At 40.6% G+C, this 24,232-nt stretch overlaps 1 protein-coding gene across 6 annotated transcripts in view; it reads left to right on the plus strand.

Moving 5' to 3' along the window:
* MID1 (midline 1) overlaps positions 1-24,232 on the plus strand; it is a 318,999-nt gene that overhangs the window by 79,267 nt on the left and 215,500 nt on the right. For 2 of the 6 annotated variants that reach the window (XM_024104287.3, XM_065580674.1), the window contains exon 1: positions 15,291-15,426. The exons of 2 other annotated variants lie outside the window; for them this stretch is intronic. The gene's annotated coding sequence lies outside the window, so the exon portion shown is untranslated. Of the gene's footprint in view, positions 1-15,290; positions 15,547-24,232 lie in introns of those variants that run through there. 2 more of the 6 variants (XM_024104288.3, XM_065580675.1) reach the window with 1 other exon arrangement.

Raw genomic sequence — 24,232 nt, forward strand, 5'->3', positions numbered from 1 at the left:
GGTACTGGCTTTATACTCCGTTTGCACTGTCCATAGGGCAAATCCTGGCCCCATGGAAGCCAATGGCAGGACTCCTATTTACTTCAAAGATTTCATGCATAGTTTCTAAGACTTGTGCTTCGAGTGCTTTTTTCCTGTCCTTCTGCTTGGCCTAGTAAAGAATCCTCTCCTTGAAGTTAGCAAAGAGTCCTGTGGCACCTTATAGACTAACAGATGTATAGGAGCATGAGCTTTTGTGCGTGAATACCCATTTCTTCGGATGTATGTAGTGGAAATTTCCACTTCCTCTTTGCTGCTTTTACAGATCCAGACTAACACGGCTACCCCTTTGATACTTGACTCCTTAAAGTTGTGTGTATTAATACTCATTGGGAAGCCATCAGGCACTAGACTCTATGGGGACTAGTTGTTCCCAAGGTCTTGGAACATCTGGCATGCTATCAGGTATCTGAAGAGCATTGGAGTATCATCACAACCACAGTAGTGGGTTAATTACAATATATATTTTAGGATGGCTGGAACATCAGTTCTATGTCTCTTCTGAAAGCCACACAGTAGTGCCCTATATGATTTAAATGACTTACTGAATTGTAAATGAATCCTTTTAAAAATAATTAAAAACACCTCTGTATAAGTAAAATGGCTAGATATTGTCCACATACCAAAAATCTGTCTTGGGATTTATGATTACTTCTCTTCATTCAGTGACAAGATCATACCAATGAAAGGAACACCCATATAGCTACAGCGATGAACAGCCTTTATTGACACCACACTTCACTATTGGTTTGTGTAAATAATCTTTAAAAGATGCCTATTGGTTGCCCTGGTGTGACAATAAAAATGCTAAATAACTTCAGAGTGAAAACAGTCCCACCAACAACCTTAGTTCTTGTATTATCAGACATAATGGGTTTGTAGCCTCTTGATTATTTCCCTTTAAATAAATCAAAAACAGAGAAATAAAAATATCCAAGTTTAACTGTGAGCTATGCAGCTCTACCCTGCAAATGTTATCTCTTCTCATTAATCCACATGATTTATTTATAGACTCCCAGGCTTTTCTATGGTGCAAATCACCATAGTAGCCGCATGCCTCAGAAGCATTAATGGAGTTAGCTTGACAGTGCCTACCCTGTGAGACAACATTCTCTCCATTTATAAGATGGGTAACTGAAAACACAGAGACTGGCACTTGCCCAAGCTCACTATGTCTGTAGTAAAGCCAGAGCTGGAACTCAGATCTCAGTACAGTGTCTTAGCCTCCAGACCATCCTTCCACAGGATCACTCTCATACCCCACATATTTACAAGAATCACTCATGGTAACTTTTGATCTTGTTCCTATGACAAAACATAAGTCTCAGCCCATTCCAAATTCCATGCAGCTCTTAGAAAACATATCCAACCCTCCCCCAAATATCCTCATTTTTAGACACTAGCGTTGTCCCGATGACTGTTAAATTGATACAAATATTCACCAGAGAAAAGTTTGCCTTTCTAAAAGAATCGCCACAAAAGTAAATGACCTCTAGCTGTCAGATGTGTAATGCTGATCTCCAGGGTTCAGCCGGAGCAGGACTCAATATCAGCCTACAATCACAATGGATAGTATTCAGGTTCCTTCACTCCTCCCCTCGAACCCTCACACTTCTGGGGCACGGAGCTGACCTCGTCACTCAGGGAGGATGACCTCTGCCAACACACTTGAAATCCTCTCAATGAAGTTCCAATGAGAATGGAAGGTTCAAACCAGGACTTTAAGCAACAGGGGTTTTGATAGAAGAAATCATTTTGCCTTTGGAGCTACTGTTACAGCCAAAGAGCATATTCCAGTGTATTCTTATTTAAATAGAGTGCGTATTGGCAAATCCATTTCTTTAACTCTGTGAAATACCCTCCAGGAAAGGTGGCAGAGGCATACTAACATCTTTTCCTGACAATTCAGATATAAAGGTGGTGGGACATCCATTGGACAATGAAATACTGTATGTTGCTTTAATGATCACCGTGTATGGTGCATATGGAGTTGTACATAATGAGACAATACATATTGTTGGGTTTCATCAGCAAGAATTTGGAATGGCCGCATTACTTACAAGAAGCAAAGCGGCTTCTGGGACCAGATTCTTGCAGGTATGGTTAATCTTTAGGGGTTGTCTATGCATAAAATGCTGCAGCAGTGCCACTGTAGTGCTTCAGTGAAGACACTACCTACATCAGTGGCAGGTGGGGGAGGGGAGGGTTCGCCTGTTGGTGAAGGTAATCCACTTCCCTGAGAGGTAGTAGCTAGGTCAGTGGGAGAAATCTCCCATTGAAATAGCGCTGTCTACACCAGGGGTTAGGTTGGTTTAACTGCATCACTCTGGTGTGGATTTTTCTCACCCCTGAGCGACATAGTTATACCATCTTAATTTCCTAGTGTAGGCTAGGCCTTAATCATGTGGGTATTCTCATTGACTTCAGTGAGACTTTTCATATGAGTAAGGGTTGTAGTATAATGCCTTTAGGTCTGACCTGATCAGGCATTGCAGAGCATTAGTGATGAAGATATGTATAACTTAAAAACCAAAAGTATCTTATTTCTTCCGTATTTCAATAAAAGATTAAATACTTATGTTGATTCTTAGTTTGTCATAAATGAGTTAACCATCCCAGATTTGTAACTTGGCTCCTAGAATTATAATTCATAATGAATCAATTTAATAAATTATTTCTCTTTCTGTTAGCAGAACTTCTGTCCATACATAGATCATCATTTTCTGGATTTTATTGTTTGAAATTGCTCAGTGAAAAATTTCATAAATTCAACTTTCTCTGTGCATGCCATTCAAAATTCAGGGTGTGTTGCTTAGTTGTGACAACAGAATTTACACGGTATTGTTTCTCTTGCCTGATTGGATGAGCAATTACTCACTCTGGAAATGCTTGGGGAAAGCAAATGTAAAATTAACTATTGCAGCATGGGAATTGATAATGTACATTTCCATTGTACAGTACTTTAAATATTATTTTTATCTCTCCAGTGATGTGTATGGTTGATTTCCTGTCCCAAAGAACTTAGAATCTTGTCTATGCGGCACCTCCACGAGTAAGGGACAGTAAAAACCCCAGAAAAAGGTTGGGGAGGGATTGTGCCTTGGAAGCTGGTGTAGTATACTGTTGGACAGCTGTGTAGGCCTGGAGGTGGGTGGGAGGGAAGAATAGAGCTGTGAGGACCCACACTTCCAAGGGGGCACTTCTCTGAGTATAAGGAAAGTTATTCTGCATGGCCCTTGCATGAAACGTAGACAGAAAGTTCTCTGCACCTCTTCAACCTGCACACTCTCTTGTAATGATCAGGGTCAATCTGGCCCTAAGTTAGGATGAGAAACAGGAGGTAACAACACAGGGCAGAGGTGGGAAAGAGCTATAATGGGGAAGAAGACAATTGCCCAGATCCTCCAGCAGATAAATACCTTTGAGGCTCTGGGCCAATATGAGTACATGACCATATGGGGGACTAGTACATATGGCTGGTTACAATTATGTATTTATTTGTTAATGATGTCTTATGTATTTAAACTAAAGCTATAGTTTACATTCAGCCTTGAAAAATGAGTGGTTTTTTTATGGGGTTAACACTAGAGGAATGGCAGGAAATGGTGCCAGGACGTGGATTTTTTTTTTTTACATGCTACATATGAAATATCAGCTGTTCTGGCTGCTGCAGCTGGCAACCATATTTTTGAAGAATCCGTTAAAGTTTCTGCAATTTATCATTTCTGTTCCTTAAGGTTAGGTTCTTGTTATGAGAATTCATATCCAAGTATAAGTTGGCTACCAGAGCTATCAAATCATGGAGGCTTTTTGTCTTCCCTTTTCCTTTGAGAGGACTGATGTAGCTCTAGCCAAAAGATTTTTTTTCTGCCTTCCTCACAATGTATTATTATAATTGGGATTGACCATGTTTGCCTGAAAACTAGTAATGTCCTTGTTGGTCTTGTAGAAAACAGCACTTCTCCACCATTTTCCACTAACTCCATCTGACAGGCCACCTGAAAGAGCCATCGATCAACTGAGATGCTGAAAGTGATCAAAGGCTGGCTGATCATGTGTGCGCGTCCAGGATCTTCCCCAACCAGTCCTGTGTCACATCGACACCTTGTCATGTCCTTCTTACCAAGAGCCTGATCCATCTCCTATTGACTTCGGTGGAAATTGGATTAAGTCTAAATGATGACTGGCATGCGGATTCTTATGGCTCAGTTTAATTCTCAATAAAGTTAATGAAAATAATCCTATTGACCTCAGTGGGAGTTGGATCAGGTCCTTTGTGTGTCTGAAAAAAAGAGAGGTCGTTGACACTACCATTAAAATATGCAATCTCAGTTCACAGCCCAGACATGGGTTTTGTTACAGATTTGTTCAATGTTTGGGTGGAATTCACAGCTTGTGGCGCTAAAGCTGACCATTTATTAAAACTTTTCCATGTAAATCTGCTGTTTGGAAAAACTTTGGATTACTTAGCACATGATCAGAATTGCCATCTGCAGCCAGCCATTTGAGTTGCTCGCATCAGAGAACTGTACACAAAGTTCCAAAATTTTATTGTGCCTTAATTACTGAAAAGGGCGAGCTGTCTAGCAGAATTTTTGTGAGCATTAATAAACTCTCTTGGTAGTTATATAAACATTTAGGGTAGTCCATTAATGAAAAATGTGTTAGTGCAGGTGTTGAGTGTACTGCAATGAAATTACAGTACTCAAGAGGTTGTTTGTTATACTCAGTTACATGTTCTGTAATACTTCCAGGTATTCATACTGAACTCAAACAAATGAAAACACAGATTAAATCCTGTTAAAATGGAAAATAAGGTTAAGATCAATGTTTATAGCAACTGAGTCTTCTAAGTGAAGAAACCAGTTCATAATGAATTTAGAGGAAATATTTTTTCCAAGCAGACTCCCCATGATTTTCCAAGATTTATTATAACAAATATCATTGCCATAAAAACAACTTCAGCCAAGGACTTCTGACAACTTCGTTTTTAGTCTGGTCAGCTAAGGTAAACTGAGATGCCCAAGGAGAGTTGGTGAAAGAGTTTACTTGCTGTAATTGTAATAAAGGAAGTTTATAAACCACAAGCTGTTACAATTCAAAAGTGAACAACTGAATATTATTTCTAACAGATTTTTTATTTCCCCTTCTTGGCAAGCTCGTGCTACTTTGGGCTAGTGGGAATGGGATTGTGTTGAGGTTAGGGCACTGTTATTTATGTTAGATAAATGAAAGTATAATCACTGCACACTTTCACTGCATAAATTCAAGTTTTGTAGTTTTAAATCCTAGGACTTTGTTTTACAGCCCTAATAAAACACACCATAAGTAAAAATCAAATCATAGCATCCATCTGTTTCTGGCACTGAAGTTCATTTGGTCAACTTCACATGCCTGCACAAATACTAACAATACACTATTTGCCTACCACACTTACTAAATTCATCATTTCTGCCAATAGAACTCTAATTCTGTTTTGCAATTTCTATAGCCTGATTCAATGGCAAAATATTTACCCTGGAAGGAACCATTTGTAGCTATTAAAATATTAGAAAGTGTAACTCAAATATGTTTATAAATGATGCTGGAAGGTGAACATTTATGACTGACAATTTTATTTTGTAGTCAAATGAAAGCTTAATCTCACCTTTGATCTCAGTAAAATCAAGAACTCAACTACAGCTTCTGGATGGCTTGCATTGTCAGTTATTTTTTTAAAAAGGTAATGATACATTTGATAGACATACAATACATGGTATGTTTGAAATGGAGCTTCTCTACACCGAGTTGACTGCAGAATTACAACAGAAGTGCTGTCAGCTTTATGCAAATTAACCATAGGAGGGAGCCTTTCCTCTTTAAGGATATAAGGAATCAAGGCCTTTGCAAATTAAAGATGTCTTTAGCAACAGACTATGGTGTCTACCAACCAGTTTTTATTCTGGTAAAAAACAAAACAAAACTCTTATTCTGTTAATACACTCTATGGCAACTTCACAAAAGGTAACATTTACACCATAGTATAGACTCCAGCTTCTATAGGCACATATAGAGCAATTTCCAAAACCTACTCTGAAGAGCAAGTAAGGGGTGATAACACTTTTAACATTACTGGGATTCACTCATTGTTAGAAGAAAGCTGCTTTTTTAAATCTTTGCCAACATCAATAGAGGCTGCTGTGGTAAAGAATATTTGTGTTCTAATGCCTGTTTGAGTTGCAGCCTATCTTTGTAGTCACTGACTGCTCTGTCCTCAGAACATATTAGAGAATAAAGTCTCAATGACTCCCTTATGTCTTAGAATAAAGTTAGGGCTGGTTTACACAGAAATGTTTCACTTTAAGTAAAATCAGGTTTAAAATCAATTTGGCTAAACTGCTGGAAACCCACCTTCCCTGACAATATCCCCTCTTGCTCTGGTGCTACATGCCTGCTACCCTCTCCCCACAGGATCCAATCCCTGCTCTGCCCTGACATAGTCCTGGAGCAACACACATTTGTAAATCCCATGAACCACTATAAAGCATATAGTGGAAGCTATAACAGATTTATTAATGAGCAGTCACTGTGCCTCTGTCTCTATGCATTTCTTGACCATCACTGATGACGATAGTCCCTGGGCTGTGTGAAAAGGGGCCGGGAGAAGGGAGGGCGGGGGCGGATTTTAAAAGCACCCCGGTGGGGAAAGAACAGATTGTCATGACAATTATGGTTGTGCAAAAACCCAACACCATCCCTCTCCCCCCCCCCAAGTCTTTCCTTCATCTTATGAGTGGGAGCCATGTGGAAAGGGAATGGGGGTGGTTGGTGGCTTAAGTGCAGGCTCGCCTAGGTCAGGGAAGGGAAAGAGAACAGTTTGTTTGCTGAGGAAAATCAAAGCAGTCCATTCTCTTTCTGACTATTTCAAATGTTTTGAACCATTCTCAGTCTCTGGCATCTGTCCTGAAAGCTGGGAGAAGCAGGGGGGTGGGTGAAGCATCCACTTAGGCAGTTGCATAAACACAATGCTGTTTCCCTTATTGGGGAGAGGCAATTGCCATGTGCGGTTAATCCAAAACTTCAGGGAAGAAAATACACTTCTGGAGTCACTCTCGGTGTTCCATGTCCCTTTCAATGCTGCTTGCTGGACATGGGCCGGATCATCTGGTGATGTGGAGGGGCTAGGGGTTGAGTGGATGTTTTCTGTCCTCTTCCAGGGGAACGCCGTCTTCTACCTTGGAATAGTCAATTTCCACTTGAATTGCCACTCAGGCCTGTAAATATAATTCAGTATGTTTTTGGTGTTGCAGAAATTCAAGATGGTTCTTCAGGCTTAATGACAGGGCAAATGTGCTTGGTTCACCTTCGTATTTCACCAAACCCTTCCACTTAGCAATAGGTGGAGCGGTCACCCTTAGCGGTCACCATTAGTCCACTATGGTACTAGGAAGCACATTTCTTTTTTCCATTCCAATACCTTCAAAACTGCTATATTCTCCAAGTGATGGCCAGCCTTTAAAGAAAAGAAAGGTGTTACCCCTGAAGGAACCAAACCACACCCCAACCAGTCCCTTGATGAACTGCAAACATTACAACATTTTAATAAAAGTAACACAGGTATCTTACCATATTTACCCTCTGCTTCTTCCTCATGGGCTGCATAAGTAGTCTGAAGAAAAGAGGCTATAACACTTGCATTTCCGGGATCCTAAAAAGTATCAATATTGTGGCCTTCTGCAGCACAGTTATGTTATGTGGGGGGATTTAGGTACCTCTCAAGGAAAAATGAAATAGAATGCTACCCTTCTATTTAACTTGGTAGGATATTTCAATGCCAACAGGGAAACCATTCCAGTGGTTGGTCAGTAGCAGCACCACAGAGGTAGCAGAGGAAGACCTGCTTCTTGGCATAGATAGCAGTCAAGAGCACTTTGACTTTCTTGGGGAAAGGGAGGAATGGGCTCTTAGGTACGATGAGGCATTCCAACAAATGGAGATGCAGCACCGGCAATGGGAGCATGCACAGAGAGAAGGGGATCATGCCGGTCCTCATCCAACTGGTGGCAGAACACTTTTGGGGTCTGCCTCCCGTGGTGGCTGCCGCTCCTGTATGGGAATGGGCTTCACCTCCTCCTTCTCTAGCTGTCACACAGCCTTCTGCTGAAGTGGTGAATCCCACTGCTCCCCAATGGGAAGGAGCATGTTGGATGCCTGACACATCATTCTCCACTGAAACTCCTCACAGAGAAACCACCCCCCCCCAGCATTCAGTGAGGGAACAAGGAGCCTGATCCACTCCCTGTTGTCCAACCTGTGTTCGTCCCTTGACCCACACAGAAGATGTCCATGTTTGTACCCCTGCACAATATTCTGCAGCATTCCCCCACCCCTCTATGTCTCCTGGCCCTTCCCTTCTCCTGACATGTCCACAGACATGGTTTACCCACTTTTCTCAGTGAATTTAACCTTTTTAAGGCTCATTTTTTTCTTGTTATAAAGCCCTTTAGCTCTTTGTTCAATGTATGCCTGTTCCCTGAGAGCTGAACTGGTTTGCAACTGATCAGTAGATGCCAAGGCTTAACAGCTTCCAAAGGGTGATAGCCACCCACTTATGTATTGATATGGATTTCTGAAATCAAAGTGGTCTGGCACTGAAGGGTTGTTGCAAGTTGCTCAGACAACTCTGTGAAGGTCTGCTTCCTCATTCAGAAGTTCTGCAGCCACTGGTCATCATCCCAGGTTTCCAAGACTATCTGGTCTCATCACACCATGCCGGTTTTCTGGGATCAGAAATGGTGGTCCACCCATAGGCATTCTGTTGCAATCCTGGGACTTAGCACTTTCCTTGGGACTACTGGAGATTTTCATTCCCCTTCTGGGTCAGTCATCTTCACCATCTCAAATTTTTATGGACCGATTCTGCCCAGTATCCAATGCTGAACCACACAAGCATTTGTGCTTTGGACAGGAGCAGAACCACATCATCATACACTTGCTCCATGTCTCCAACACAGCTCGGAGAAATGGCCAGGAGCTGCTGTTGCCAAATGTGTGAAGGCGGCATACAGTGCCAGCACTTCCCAGAGTCTCCTGTGTTGAATAGAACTCTGGGATACTGCCATTTCAGGGTTGGTGCTACTATGCCATCCTGAAAAGGGTTAGTGTGTATGCAGCACACTGGTATATTCCTGTGCACAGCATATACCTGTGCCCACCTTGGCATATGTGGACACTTGGTATGCATATGGGGAACATCTGCTAGCAATACATGGATACGTAACCAGGGAAGCGCACAAGCATAGATGTAGCCTAACCATAGTACAGAATCTGTAGTCCAGGGTGAGGGTGGGAGGGACTAAAGTGGTTTAAAGCCACTTTTGCACTCTCCTAATCCTGGCCTGGTCTGCGATCACCAGAATAATTGAGACAGTCCTGGGAGCCTGTCTAGGTTACAGCAGCCTGTCGCTGGCTGCCTATGGGCAGCAGCTCTGACCAGAATCTTCACAGCACTATGTGCTGAGGCCCTATCCCTGATGCGCCTCTTCCACCTGTAACATCACCCCAGCACATACTCTATGCTACAATTTGTGAGGCAGTCCTTGGACGACATTCTTATGGCCAGTGCTGGGGGAATCTTCTCCCAGCCAAATGTGGGGCTTTTGGAGCTACTTCATGTCACATGTAAAGAGGCTGGAGCAAGGTTAGGGATCTTGCCATTGCAACTAACACTATGTTAACCAATGGCAGGAAAGTTGCCTTATTGCTATTCTGTTTTCTTTTTTTTTAACAAGCTTTAAACTGAGGCTGCATTCACTAAAGTTCAAGCGCCATTCACGCAAACCTGGGCTGATTTATGCTTTGATATTAGATTCTACAGATATTCTTAGTGTCTCAAACTCCTGATGCAAAACCAGCTGAACTTCAATCATTTTGGCTGACTTTTACTTTGAGAATATGAGTTCACCCAAGTCAAAAACTGAAAGCAAAATTTGGGAGTTGGGGATGGGATGAACCCATATGGACTAAAACCAAAGAAAATAATTGGACAGACCCTTGCAAAGTTGAAATCATTGACTATTACAGAGTTCTTGCTGGAGTGAGTCTTTTTTTCTCTTACTAATGCTAAGTAATATCACAATCTTGTGTGTTTCTTACTCTCATTTTCTCTTCATCTCAGTTCTTTCTTTTCTTGCTCTATACCATCTCTCCCTCTCCTTTTACTCTTCCTATTTCTGTTCCCTATTTCCGTCTGATTCTCAGCAGCTCTCTCTCTTCTCTCTAATTCTACTCCTCTACTCTCCCTTCTCACTTCTTTCTCAGAGGGCATATCTGTGATATGTAACTGAAAACATCACCAGAACATTTATGCATATTAAGCACTGATTGGGTCTGCATCATCCACAACTTTATTTGCAAATGGTACATTTTCAGGGCTTATTGAGAAAAATAAGGAGCTGTCCTGAATGAAAAGTTGTTTGAAAATCTCTAACATTTCCAAAATATGGACCTTCCATGGGTTTATACTCCATCTGTACTTTACCTAAAGCAAAAAGTTAGTTTTCCTGCAGTTATAAACCATTGCTTTTTTGACAGTGTTGAATCGAAATCAAGTTGATCTCTTATCTTTAGATCTGAAATTTGGCTGTTCCATGTGGCTTCCGAGTGTTTTTAATGTGCCAAAATGAATTGGCAATGGAAAAATATAAAAAATGACACTGTCTCAGTAAATAAATGATTCCAAAACTGTCAAGAAAAAAATCAACGGGAGATTAGAGAATAGAAAGCCAATTTTGCTTGACTCCATTGTCAGCTTGTCTTCTGCCCCAAGATCTGCACAGTTTGCGGAGATTGTGTAATACTTTCAGGGAGCTAGTTACAATTCCCTGATTTTTTGGGCTTCATACTTTCAGATAGTCTGAGTTACTTTAGTTATTGTTTCAGAGGGAAACCTAATTGTAAAATTTATTGAGGATTTTTTAAAAAGGGGATGAAGTGGCATTTAGTCATTGGCAAATAAAGAAAGCATCATAGCTTGAATCATAGAATCATAGAATATCAGGGTTGGAAGGGACCTCAGGAGGTCATCTAGTCCAACCCCCTGCTCAAAGCAGGACCAATCCCCAACTAAATCATCCCAGCCAGGGCTTTGTCAAGCCGGGCCTTAAAAACCTCCAAGGAAGGAGACTCCACCACTTCCCTAGGTAACGCATTCCAGTGCTTCACCACCCTCCTAGGGAAATAGTGTTTCCTAATATCCAATCTGGACCTCCCCCACTGCAACTTGAGACCATTGCTCCTTGTTCTGTCATCTGCCCCCACTGAGAACAGCCGAGCTCCATCCTCTTTGGAACCCCCCTTCAGGTAGTTGAAGGCTGCTATCAAATCCCTCCTCATTCTTCTCTTCTGGAGACTAAACAATCCCAGTTCCCTCAGCCTCTTCTCATAAGTCATGTGCTCCAGACCCCTAATCATTATTGTTGCCCTCCGCTGGACTCTTTCCAATTTTTCCACATCCTTCTTGTAGTGTGGTGCCCAAAACTGGACACAGTATTCCAGATGAGGCCTCACCACTGTCGAATAAAGAGGAACGATCACGTTCCTCGATCTGCTGGCAATGCCCCTACTTATACAGCCCAAAATGCCGTTAGCCTTCTTGGCAACAAGAGCACACTGTTGACTCATATTCAGCTTCTCATCCACTGTAACCCCTAGGTCCTTTTCTGCAGAACTGCTACCTAGCCATTCGGTCCCTAGTCTGTAGCAGTGCATAGGATTCTTCCGTCCTAAGTTCAGAACTCTGCACTTGTCCTTGTTGAACCTCATCAGGTTTTTTTTAGCCCAGTCCTCTAATTTGTCTAGGTCCCTCTGTATCCTATCCCTAACCTCTAGTGTATCTACCATGCCTTCTAGTTTAGTGTCATCTGCAAACTTGCTGAGAGTGCAGTCCACACCATCCTCCAGATCATTAATAAAGATATTAAACAAAACCGGCCCCAGGACCAACCCTTGGGCACTCCGCTTGAAACCGGCTGCCAACTAAACATGGAGCCATTGATCACTACCTGTTGAGCCCGATGATCTAGCCATCTTTCTATCCACCTTACAGTCCATTCATCCAGCCCATACTTCTTTAACTTGGCGGCAAGAATACTGTGGGAGACCGTATCAAAAGCTTTGCTAAAGTCAAGGAATAACACATCCACTGCTTTCCCCTCATCCACAGAGCCAGTTATCTCCTCATAGAAGGCAATTATGTTAGTCAGGCACGACTTCCCCTTGGTGAATCCATGTTGACTGTTCCTGATCACTTTCCTCTCCTCTAAGTGTTTCATAATTGATTCCTTGGGTTGGCATAGACTGAAACCATTCTGAGAAAATCCAAAGGTACCACAGGCTAGAGAGTATGTTTACCACTGCCCTTTATTGGATGGAATCAGAACTGCTCCACACGTAGGTCATGGATGCTACACTGCTAATAGTTAACAGAAAGGATAATCTCTCTCATGTAGTAGAGACTTGTGCTTTGAGAGGATCTAAAGTCTATCCTCTTTATTGCTGAAAAGTTTTCAGTCTCTTTTATTGTGAAATGTAGTAACATCTATGAAGTCCTTGGTGTGTACGGATTTGTTACAATTTGCTTCTTTCCTTATTTGTGTAAGGCTCTGACCTTGCAACTGGCTTTGTGCAGAATGCCAGTGACTTCAACAGGCCTCCACATGGATGCAGGCATCCACCCCATAGAGCTCCTTGCAGGATCAGAACCGACGACATTGTTAACTGATTTTATATAATAGTCCCAAAGAACAATTTTGACAAGTGTAGGAAGCTGTTCATTAGTGTATGGGATTTTTCAATCAACAAAGGCTTAGTTGTGACTAACACTATCAACTACTCATCTTGGAGAGATATAATTAATGGTTGTGAGGACAAAGCATTGTCTTTGTTCATTCACTCACTAGGTCATAAATAATAATACTGAATGTAAATATTAGAGGTTGAGTGTACATTTTTCTTTGTTTTTATTGTTTCTAATGTTAACTGCCTCTTTTGCCTCTGTCTCCACAGTGTGTTCTAGAATTATTGGAATTTTTTCCCCAAGAGCAGATCCACAACAGAAGTGTCGCTGTGCTAGGCTAATCTAATCAGTCACATCAGAGATCCTCAAAGAGCTTAGTGTCCTTTCATGTTTAGTTTTGCTAGAATCATTTCCAGTGCAATTACATACTCCGTTCTGCTTAGGGATTTGAAATACATTTAGGATTACTATTAAAAATGCAGAATTATGACCAAAATGACGTTGCCTTTTTTTCCTTGTTAATTCAAGAAACAGTATTTGGTCCTGCCATGCGGGCAGGGGACTGGACTCGATGACCTCTCGAGGTCCCTTCCAGTCCTAGAATCTATGAATCTATGAATCTATTATGGTTCTAATATGAAACTGCAATTCCATATCCATTTTACCAGTAGATGATTCTGTGAGGCAATGATGCTGCATGAGATCTTGAAAAGTAGAAACGGATGTTCAATGAGGTAAAAAAAATCTATGAAAGCTGTAAATAAAATAACTTAGTTAACTATAATGTTAAAAGTTCATTTTAGTGTGGAATCTGTGCTTGAAATAGTATGGTGCCACTAAATTAAATTTTAGTAAATATTGTTCCTCTGATATTTTACAGTTACATTTTAATGATAATAAGCAATCCCATACTGGAACTTCGTATGGTGCAAGAGTTCGCTTCACAAATCATATTACAGGATGGGGGCCTTAGTGAAATACACAACTGTCCAAGGTTCCTGGTAAAGCCATTAAATTAGTAGCTAGGAGAAATTGACAGAGGTCATCGTTCAAGTGCCCTTGATGGTACACGAAACAAAAAAATTCCTTCTTTCCTTCCTGGCTGATGATGCTGGTTTTTTGGGCCAAAATAAGCTATGTAGTGTGCTACTGACACTAGCCCTCCTCCTTGTAATGTCTCCCTAGTCACCTCTTACTCCCACAGCTTTTTCCACAACAAACCCAGAAAAATGTAGAGAAAACAAAAACCAAAGCAAAACAAACAAACCCTCACAACTTTGGTGAGGTAGCAAAAGGAAGTCTCAGCCTTTGCTACACAGGTTTTGTTTCATTTTCATTGTTAAAATTGTTTTGTGTGTAGTAGCTTTTTGTTTTTGTTTTTCCCTAGATAAGCCATAATGGAGGATGGGATGGGTGAGGGGGGAGTCATAGCTAATGAAGTCACAACCTATATTGTGAACAGAGAACCTCATCCATCAAACCGTCACCTCAGGTTTCTGTACAGGGTCACAGAAGAACAAAGTAAGCCTGTGTCAGGTTGAAATAGCATTGGTAAGTGTTAGTGTGTGCGAAGCTGGTGGTTTGAAGTCTATTTATTTTGTCTGAAAGGCACAAATGGCATGCTGCTGAGAAAAGGAACAAGCAGGGGGGAAGTATCCTTATCAATTATTACTAGAAGGCTAACAAACCGACATTTAAGCTGTCGAATTGTACCATCTGCTTTTCCACATCTTTTGATTTGTTTTGAGGCAGCTGTTTATTTCTGAGCTTCAGAGAGAGATGGGCAGGTAAAGCTTATGTTTCCAATAAAAACAACAATGTTTTTGAACAAAGTTCTAAAGACTTCTTGAACTATGAAGAATATGCTGAGGATGAGATTTGATTTACATGGCATAACTTCAAGGTGCATTATCTGGGAAAACCAAATATAGGTCATTTTACATGTAGTTAGATGTCGGTGTCAAAGTAAACTTTACATAATAGTTTTTTCTGCTTGTAGCTATTAAAAACATTTTAGGAAGTTTAGATGTTTTAATAACTCACCGTTGATTTCAGTGATTCCTAATACATTTTTGATATTATTTGTTAGGATTTTTTTAACTTCATCTTTGTTGTTATCTTTTTTCCAGGGTCTTTATTTGAAAAATAAATAAACAAAAATTAGGGCCATTAGCAGCCTTAGGAAATTCAGGTAGCTATTTTTTTTTTTAAAAAGACTAATTCTTTAATATACTTTAACTGAGATGTAAACAGGGAACTCTTAGAAGTATCAAGAGATGTATTTATTTCAGAAATTAGTAGCTGAGATGTTGATGAATGGAGATGCACACTTTTTTATGCCTTGTCAAGAAGCACTCTTTGTATGGCATTTGGTGCCTGATGTCCAAATGACCACACTGTGTAGGCGAGTTTATTTGGATACCCTCTCTGAGGATTAACATACTGCAATGGTTGAATGCCAGCAGAATCTCTTTTCCCCCCCACCCCCCAGGAGAATGGTTTCTGCTGAAGTCATTTGGTGTGTGCTTTTTCCTGTGTGAGGATTAGGGAATAGGAGAATGGCTTTGTGAGGAGATTCGGAGAGAGGGAGCTGAGGAGAAACTAAACACAGGGTACGAAAGACTTTAGCCTTTCAGAGTTCTTTCAGTCAATTCATTCTGGGAGACCAATTGCATGTGATACAGCAGCTGGGGTTTTGTTTTCTTTTCAGCTATATACTGTAGGAGAAGCTGGTAAGGTTATTTTTTTCCCCTTGTTCTACTGTTCCATGATGCTGTTGTAATTGCTTTATCGAAGTGATTGTTTCAAGAGGAAGGGAAGTTGGTTAATGATGATGGGGACACCCTGCATTGTCTCTCCTTTGTACAGCTGCTTAGTTTGCAAAGAGGCACTGTTTACAGTAAAGGGGCCAGTTTCCGTAGAATATCTTTGCTATTTTTTAATCAAAGTTGTTTTAGCCTCTCTTTCTGCAAAGCTGGTAAAAATAAACAAATAAAAGGAACTCAGCTCTTCAGTAATGTTTGAATTTATAGAAAGCTAATTTGGGGGGGAAAGCTTTCATCTAAATGCTAAATTTGAGATGTTTGTTCTTCGTTGATGTTATCAGATTTCTCATTTTTATGGATTAATTCCAAACCTCTCCTGGGTTTTGCATGAGGAACATATATTACAGTCTTACTTCTCACATGCTCAACCTAGACAACAGGGGACACTTGCTCTGACAACAAAACAAAAGCAAATAAATTTCTCTAAGGAAGGTGAAAATGAGAAATACAAAAAAAAAAAAAAAAAAAGCTGGGGGGAGGGGGGGGAAGGAGGGGATGGAGGGGAGTCCAAAATGACCAGCTGAATTTTTTTAATTATTTTGTTTTAGTTTAAAAGAAATTGCAAAGAAATCATCAACAAGGACATTAATATTAGACACCTATTCTTACCAAAGTGCTTGTGGATAATGTAAGATGATAAATACAAGACTAAATAGAAAAAATAAGGAATCTTTCAGAGGAATCAAAGTACACAGATTCACATATAGTCTAATTACACCCTCTCAAAAAGGCAGTTTTCAGATTCTTATTTGAAAAAAATATTAGCTATCCTTTCCCTCCCCCTGCCCCACACATTATTTTTAGAATAATGACTTGTGTTTGTCTGCATCTTTTATTTCCTTTCATATCATCGTGGGAAACTTTAGCTTGAATTGCTTGAGGATACGTGAACACAGCTTGGGGCATACCATGCTTATTCCACAGGCAAGCTATGAAAATCCTTCCTGTGACTCAGATGAATTGCAAAGTCCATAATTACAAACAAAAGTTTCTTTTGTGGTCAGTCAAAAATCACAGACAAGGGAACTGGAGAATGATTGGCATCAGTTATTGGAGTGATTGACAGAGAACCAGAAACTTGGTCCATGACATAGTATGTTGGTTTTTCAAGCAGTGTTGGTCTTTTTTTTACTATTATTCATTTCTTTATTCCGAGTTTCCCTATTGAGTTCTGAATGCTTTGCTAAAATGGTCCTCTGTAGCTATTATTGCTTATAGCCTATGGATGTCTGTATACAATGATTTACTAATCTGTTGCTGCTGAAACAAAACTGATAATTGCATCATAATCAGACCTCCTTGAAAGAATGTGTAGATTCACTTTACACACTTAGCTGTTGTTCCAGTTACAGATCCCACTCTTATTAAGTAATGAAGTGCCAATGCCCAATCCTGCAAAACCATACTCACAAGGTTAGCTCTTACTCATGGAGCCGGCTCACTCATCTCAATGTGGTTACCAGTATGAATAAAGGTTTGGAGGATCAGTTTCCTAGTCATTAATGAACTGGATTAGGAAGTGAGCTGTTACTATGATTTTCTTTGTGGCTTCAAAACAGAAACATCTATTAAAATAGACACTGATGGAATCTGTCATGGGGGCCCAATGAATGTCAAGCTCACTGGCTAAATATTAGAGTGTTGTAGACTTTTGACTTCAGCATTACAGGGAAATGCTAAAAGATCAAGCACATTTTGCAAGTTTACCTTTCTTTAGAATACTAACAATTTTGGCAGCAAGGGAAACATAATTCTTCTCTCTCTCTGCATTCTACCACCAGATACTGTGACCCCAGGGTTAGCAGTGTAACTTAGAGCTACTCTCTAGGAGGACAGAAGTTAAATTAGTATAGTCTTATCACCTACCATTGGAGTCCTTACTCCTCCCAACTCCTAGCAATAACTCTCAGTGCTGCCAAATGGCTAGATGCATTATCTTTTGGCATCAGGATCTGTTTTCAGCAAACTGACACATCAGGTTAGGCTTCTGGCTGTGGTTCTAAAGATGGAAAAGTAGTTTAACTCCAGACTGTAGAGCAATATACTGTTTATTATTTTCACATCACTGATTTCAGTGTGACTACTTCTGTGAGTAAAGGTTTTCGGTATCGGTACCCCAGTCATGAAGGAACCAATCTAAGTGAGCAGTTACTATGGCTCCTTGGTTCTCTGCTATAGTGCTGTCCAAACTCTGTTTCATTAGTTTTCATTACTCAACAGCATTCTTTAATGTATGAAGGTAAAAATGAGGCTCTGTTGTAAGTTCTTCCCACATATGCATGGGTCTGCAAAATTCCCATGGAAGAGAAAATGTGGTAACATTGACCCAGTGAACCACATTAGCTGCTATTTCTGTCTACGTTGGAGGTAATGTAACTGCACTGAGTTAGTTGGTCCCAGCAAAAAGAGACATAAAATTATCTGTTTGAGCCTATACTTTGGCTAGTTCAACATCATATCACAATGCAAAAATATGTGTTTTTTTCCTATGTACACATTATTGTTTAGAAAAGTCGGGGGATCCAAGGCTAGGTGAAAGGTAATTTTGTTTTGTGAGACCTGTTATGTTTATCATCCGGTATATTACATAGGAATGTGGTTGTGTAATTTAAAGTACTTGCTATGTTTATGATCACAGAGAACATGTGTGAGAGAAGTCCTTGCAGCTCATGGTTTCCAATCCTTCTAAAAATAACCACCAGACTCCCATGTCATCATATCTCAGGCTAAATATGCTGTAAAGAAGTTGTGCTTTCATTATCCAAGACTAGCAGAAATCACATCTGGTCTCTCATGGGAAGTTGCCATTTCACAAGCACTAATCCACCAGAGGTCCAGTCCGATGGAATAGGGTAAGAATTCGGGAATACAGTTCCCAGTTGCTCATGTAACAAAACAAGAGACTTTGAATATTGCTGTAAAGTCAATTCTATCACATTGTAATGTGTTTTTTTTTAAATTGCATCTGAAAATGGTCAGCAATTACATTAATCATTCTTATTAACAGAACTTATTTATAGCAATTTTCAATCTTTTATTTTCTCATCATTCAAATGGGGGCTGTATTCTTTAATTCATTATCTATTATCAGAGCTCCATTGTGGCAGCTTCCTATATGATTGTCAATTATTCTTTTTGGTACTTGACAGATATGGTCCTGGAGCTTTAAAATTGCCAGATGTTCTATACTGTCTTTTTTACAGGAACCCAGTGTAACTTGATGAAAATCACCTTGCTGAGTAAGTGATCAGCCACAGGATGGGTGGAATTTAAAGTTTCTGGGACGGTATAACTTATTGTTGAGGTTCTCAGAGCTGATGAGTGGATTTAGCCACACAACTCACGTTAATCTGTATGCATGTTGTGTGACTAAATATCATGCCTAGCCATCTTGGAAAATGTGTATTTGTGTGTGGGTGTGGGTGGGTGTGGGTGCACGCACACAACTTGCACTCCTTTGTACTTAGATGTGGTGAGTATCCTTTATATTACATTTCTGTGTCCTTTAGGAAGATATCACCATTTCCATTGTAAATGTTCAGGATTTAACAGCTTGACTATGAAAATTCATTGCAGGTTAAAGCTTTGCATAGATGATAAAACAGTCTGGACACTGTCAAGAACTCATATTTGATACAGAATTGAATTATTGAGACATGTGAACTTAATGTAGAAACATAACCTTTACTAAGACCAGGACTGAAATGTTAATGATCTTTTGTCTAACACTTCAGGGAAAGACCACCAGTGATCTCCTAGGAGAAAAGAGCTATTAACTTGAAAACATGTCTTAGTCTGGCCAAGCTTTTTACATTGTTAACTGTCATCTATGTAGGTATATACGAACTTTTGAAGTTCTCTCAACTACATATGAAGAGAAAAATAGAATGGCGTGCTTTTACTTCCATGAAGAAAATGTATCTCTGAGATACTTCAGTGCTAAGACCAGGAAGCTAAGGGACAGCCTGTCAGTCAGGCCTTGTCTATATTCGGAAAATCTGTAAGAATTTTTCTGTACTGGTGAAGCTTGTCCAGTGCTACCTATTGTGGCTAGGGTGTAGGCTGAGGCTTTGTAACTCATATTATGATCAGAAAAGTGTTAAAAGGCATTGTGACACTCCTCACAGTACATTCTGGACTGTTGCATAGCTGTGTTTCCTCAGTTCTCCAACCTGGAATGCCTTTTACACTGTTTTACTGATGAGCAGTCACTCCTGGTCAGTTAACTACACAGCCTCTAGCATGCAACTTGCTCTCAGCTACATAGTATTGAGTGCTATTAGCTAACAACTTATAAATTACACTGCAGAAAAATAGCAGAAGATTCTCTAATCCGGGGTCCCCAACGCGGTGCCCGCGGGTGCCATGGCGCCCGCTGGGGTGTCTAAGTGCACCTGCATACTGGCCGGTGGACGAGCATCCACCGAAATGCCGCCGAGAAGCAGCGTCATCCAGAGGCGTCACCGCCAAAATGCTGCTGATTTTTGGTGGCATTTCGACGGCGACGCCTCTGGATGACGCTGCTTGTCGGTGGAATTTTGGCAGCAACGCCTATTGACGTTGCCACTTGTCGGCAGCATTTCAGTGGATGCTCGGCCACCGCCACAGTTCTCCGTGGCTTGTCGTCTGATGAAAAAGGTTGGGGACCACTGCTCTAATCCAAGACCTTCTCCCAGAAATGTGCGTCTTGTATTACCTAACACCTTGTTGAACAATGCAAGCTCATATAAAGTCCATCATTCCATCAAAGGAAAATGATATGCACCAGCTTTGTTATCCCCACACACTTTAAACCAAAAACTCTGGTTAGATAAAACAGTGAAACAAGTTTATTAACTACAGAAAGAAAAGAGACTTTAAGTGACTACAAGTATTGAGGCGTAAAAGTCAAGACTGGTTACAAAAGTAATAAAAAGATAAAATGCAAACTAAATGCCTAACTTAACAAACTAAGTGCAGGGTTTTTCTCACCATAAGCTTACACCAGTCAGTACTGGCTGAAAAGCCTCTCAGCCACTCCTCTCCCAATTCAATGGTTCTTCCTTTGTCTTTCGAGTGTTATAGCTGCCATGGGTAGACATGGGGGGAGAGAGAGAAGTGATTTGGATGCCACTGTCTCTCATTCTCTCCCCTCTTTGCTGATTACCCCCAGCTGGGGTGCAGGCGACAAGTAGTCTCTTGTGGACGTGAGGTTGGAACCATGCCTGTGATGAAATGTAAATTTCTCATTCACATCTTCTCGTTGTTGGGAAATGGCTGCTTAAGCCAGTGATAGCTCTGGGTGTTTGCCAAAACTGGTTTGGGGCTGCTTTTCTTAACCTTGGAACTTGTTATAACAATGGTATACAGTAGAATTCTGTAACTTCACATAAAATACTGATACACATATTTTATGAGGACAATAATGTTCAGCATTTCAAATGATACCTCACAAGTCATACTTCCTACAAAATTTATCATAGTCTTGTAAAAGTGGTGAATGTAATGGTATAGACTGTCAGAGGCATACTGGTAAAAATGCCTATACACTGCTTTCACCAGCTCTCCCACTATCGCTAGCCCCTTTGTAGCAGCGCTGTGTACAGAGAAACACAATTTCCCCCATTGTAGACATGTCCTAAGGCAGTGGTTCTCAAACTAGGGCTGCCCTTGTTCAGGGAAAGCCCCTGGTGGGCCGGGCCAGTTTGTTTACCTGACATGTCTGCAAGTTCAGCTGATCGCGGCTCCCACTGGCCGTGATTTGCCGCTCCAGGCCAATGGGGGCTGCAGGAAGGGTGGCCAGCACGTCCCTCGGCCCACGCCGCTTCCTGCAGCCCCGATTGGCCTGGAGCGGCTTTCCCTGAACAAGTGGGGGCCCTAGTTTGAGAACCACTGTCCTAAGAGACTGAATCCTCCAGACTGTAAGGGCCAAATCTTGCAAGTATTTAGGCACTTGAATAAAGGCACCTATCTACATAAGTGCTTGTAGGCTTTCCTGAAAGACTGGATTTGAGAGTTATATGGCTAAGGCTGTACAAAGTTTTGGACCAGATATGATTTGATACTGTAACATTCTGTTGGGTTTGGTCTTGAGTATTTACTGTGTCTATCCAAGGAAACAAGGAAAATTAACTTCTGCTCCCTCCAAGGAGACCTGAAAGGAAGTTACAAGATATTGTACCTGGAACATATAGTTCAAAGCCTGGGCAAAAGACTGTCTGCCTTCAAGAGTTGCTGTCCAGATGCCAGCCATGGTCAGTAAAGATACAAGAAGAAGTCTAGGAAACCACTAGATGAGACGAGTCTAGAGGACCAAAAACTGCATAAGGTTTTGGCCCTGCAAAAGCCTTTTAAAAATATTTATAATAAATTTATTTTGTGGTTAGAAGAAGGACATTTTGAAGTCAGTAGTTTTGACAATGTTTAGTGGTCAATAATTTATAATGTTGATTAGTGCCTTAGGGTGTTTTGGAAAGAAACATGTAAAAAATAAGTTATTTTGATTCCTATCATGGTTATTATGTCAACAATGACATTTTCCTACAGACATTCAGGAGGATTTTTATCACACAGAGTGCCGAATAGAAGGAGGAACTTTATTTCTTGTGTAAGGTTTAATTTCCATTTTAGTTTTAGGAATAAGATGAATTGGGGACAAGTTTGATATGGGGAATTCTGTGGTTAGGTGATGTTAATACATATCAAAACCAATCTGTGACTTACTTACTATAGTTTTGAAATTGAATAGTCAAATGATATACCAGTGTAGATGAGAGAAGAATTTGCTCAAGAGTGTCTGGTACATTTAAAAACAATTGGTTAAGTTTAGAAAGAAAGTAGAACCATATATTATTTTTTTGAATTACTAGAGGAAAGGGTGCAAAAGAAATACCTGTACTCAGTGAACATTTTGATCTGGCATTACTTTTGCATCCACAGTGCCCATTGATTGGTGTCAGTCAACCAATTGTCAAGGTATTTTTACAATTTGGGATCTTACAGAACTCATTTTTGTTTTATGGACATCCAGCTACTAGTGATGGCTTGACATATCTTCTTGATCTTCAGCTAGCTAAGGGATAGTAACATATAACCTATCTTAGATATTGACCTAGTCATGCTTACCCACCATTTGTCACCTATAGACATCCATGCTTGCATTAATGTTAGGGAGGCATGTTCAAGGAAAAGCTTACAGTAAGTGGCTCATAGAATTCTCTATGACTGGCCCTCGTCTCTGGAACTCATTGCAGGGAATACAAGATGCATGTCTTTATTTAGCCTGACTCAAGCAGGGATAGAACACACTTTCTCATATGTTATGCATTTGTGTCTATCACCAGCCTTGATTTGTAGCTCTGCAGCCCAGGGTGTAGTGCTCGTGCAGAGGGGTTTGTCTAAATTTAGGAGTGTGTTAATTATTTTTATTTTATAGTAGTGGTTGAAGTTTCCCCCCTACAGTTTGAAGAATTATTTTCAAAATGCTAGAACTGCACCTTGTATTAATAACCCCAAAAAGGCCTTACCCTCCTAAAATGCTGACTAAAACCAGTTGGAATAGACTGCCAAGACAACAACTGTAGAGTGAGAGAGAGGAAGTGTGTATACTGATATTCTCTCTCTCTCTCTCTCTCTCTCTCTCTGCCTTTCTCTCTGTCACATCCTCACACACGGTCTCATTCGGCTCTCTTTTACTGTGGTTTTACATTGTTGACATCAGTGGAGCAACTCCTGATTTACAGTGGTATAAATGAGATTTGAATGGGGTCCATTGCGTTCCCTGGTTTCATATTACCATTAGACATAAATATGTCAGGTATGATGATCCTATTCTAGAGCTGAATGGGTCATAAAAGGACTGTTATGCTGCCCTCTGATATGTTCAGCAGGAGGACTGAGTCCTCTCCTTCCCAAACATGCAAGGTGGGATATCCACCGTTGGCATAACTCAGTTCCATTGGAGTCAAAGGGAGTTTTACTATTGACTTCAGTGGGAGCATTAGGCCATTGTTGAGTACTTTTTGAAAATATCACCTGCAGACTTATTTCTGCAGAAATATTAGTATGCATAGGTTGGGTGGGGGGGCATATGTTCTGCACATACTAGTGCAATGTGTGGAGTACTTACTGCTCTCCAGGGTAGCTTGCTTGTCCACTGCAAATACAATGGAAGTTGCCTGCCACTGCTTTGTTTGCCCTGGTTTGCCCCTTGTACTTCTTGTTCTCAATTGGTGCTGCTACTCTTGGATTTTCCACTTATTTGGAGTCTATTTGCTGAGCTCTTAAGACTCTTGTGGGTGTAAGTAATATTTTTCCCACCTCAATATTTTTGCGTGGGTGTGCATGCCAAACATTTATTTCCACAATTAAACATTCTAAAATATAAATCCACTTATTGTTTGTTTTATGTCTCTCAGTAATGAGACATCAGATGGTAGGGCAATTGCAGAACGGAGTTTACCAATTTACATGCTAATCCAGCTGAGTTTGATGGAGCACGATTAGCATAGACTCAGTCAACATATTAGTTAGGTACAATCCCAGTATGCTGCAGTGGTGCCTATCACCCTCAGAATTTTTCCAGAGAAAATGCAGGTTCCTTAAAAGCTGATTC

This window comes from Chrysemys picta, chromosome 1, assembly GCF_011386835.1.
Source record: "Chrysemys picta bellii isolate R12L10 chromosome 1, ASM1138683v2, whole genome shotgun sequence".
Lineage (NCBI taxonomy): Eukaryota > Metazoa > Chordata > Testudines > Emydidae > Chrysemys > Chrysemys picta.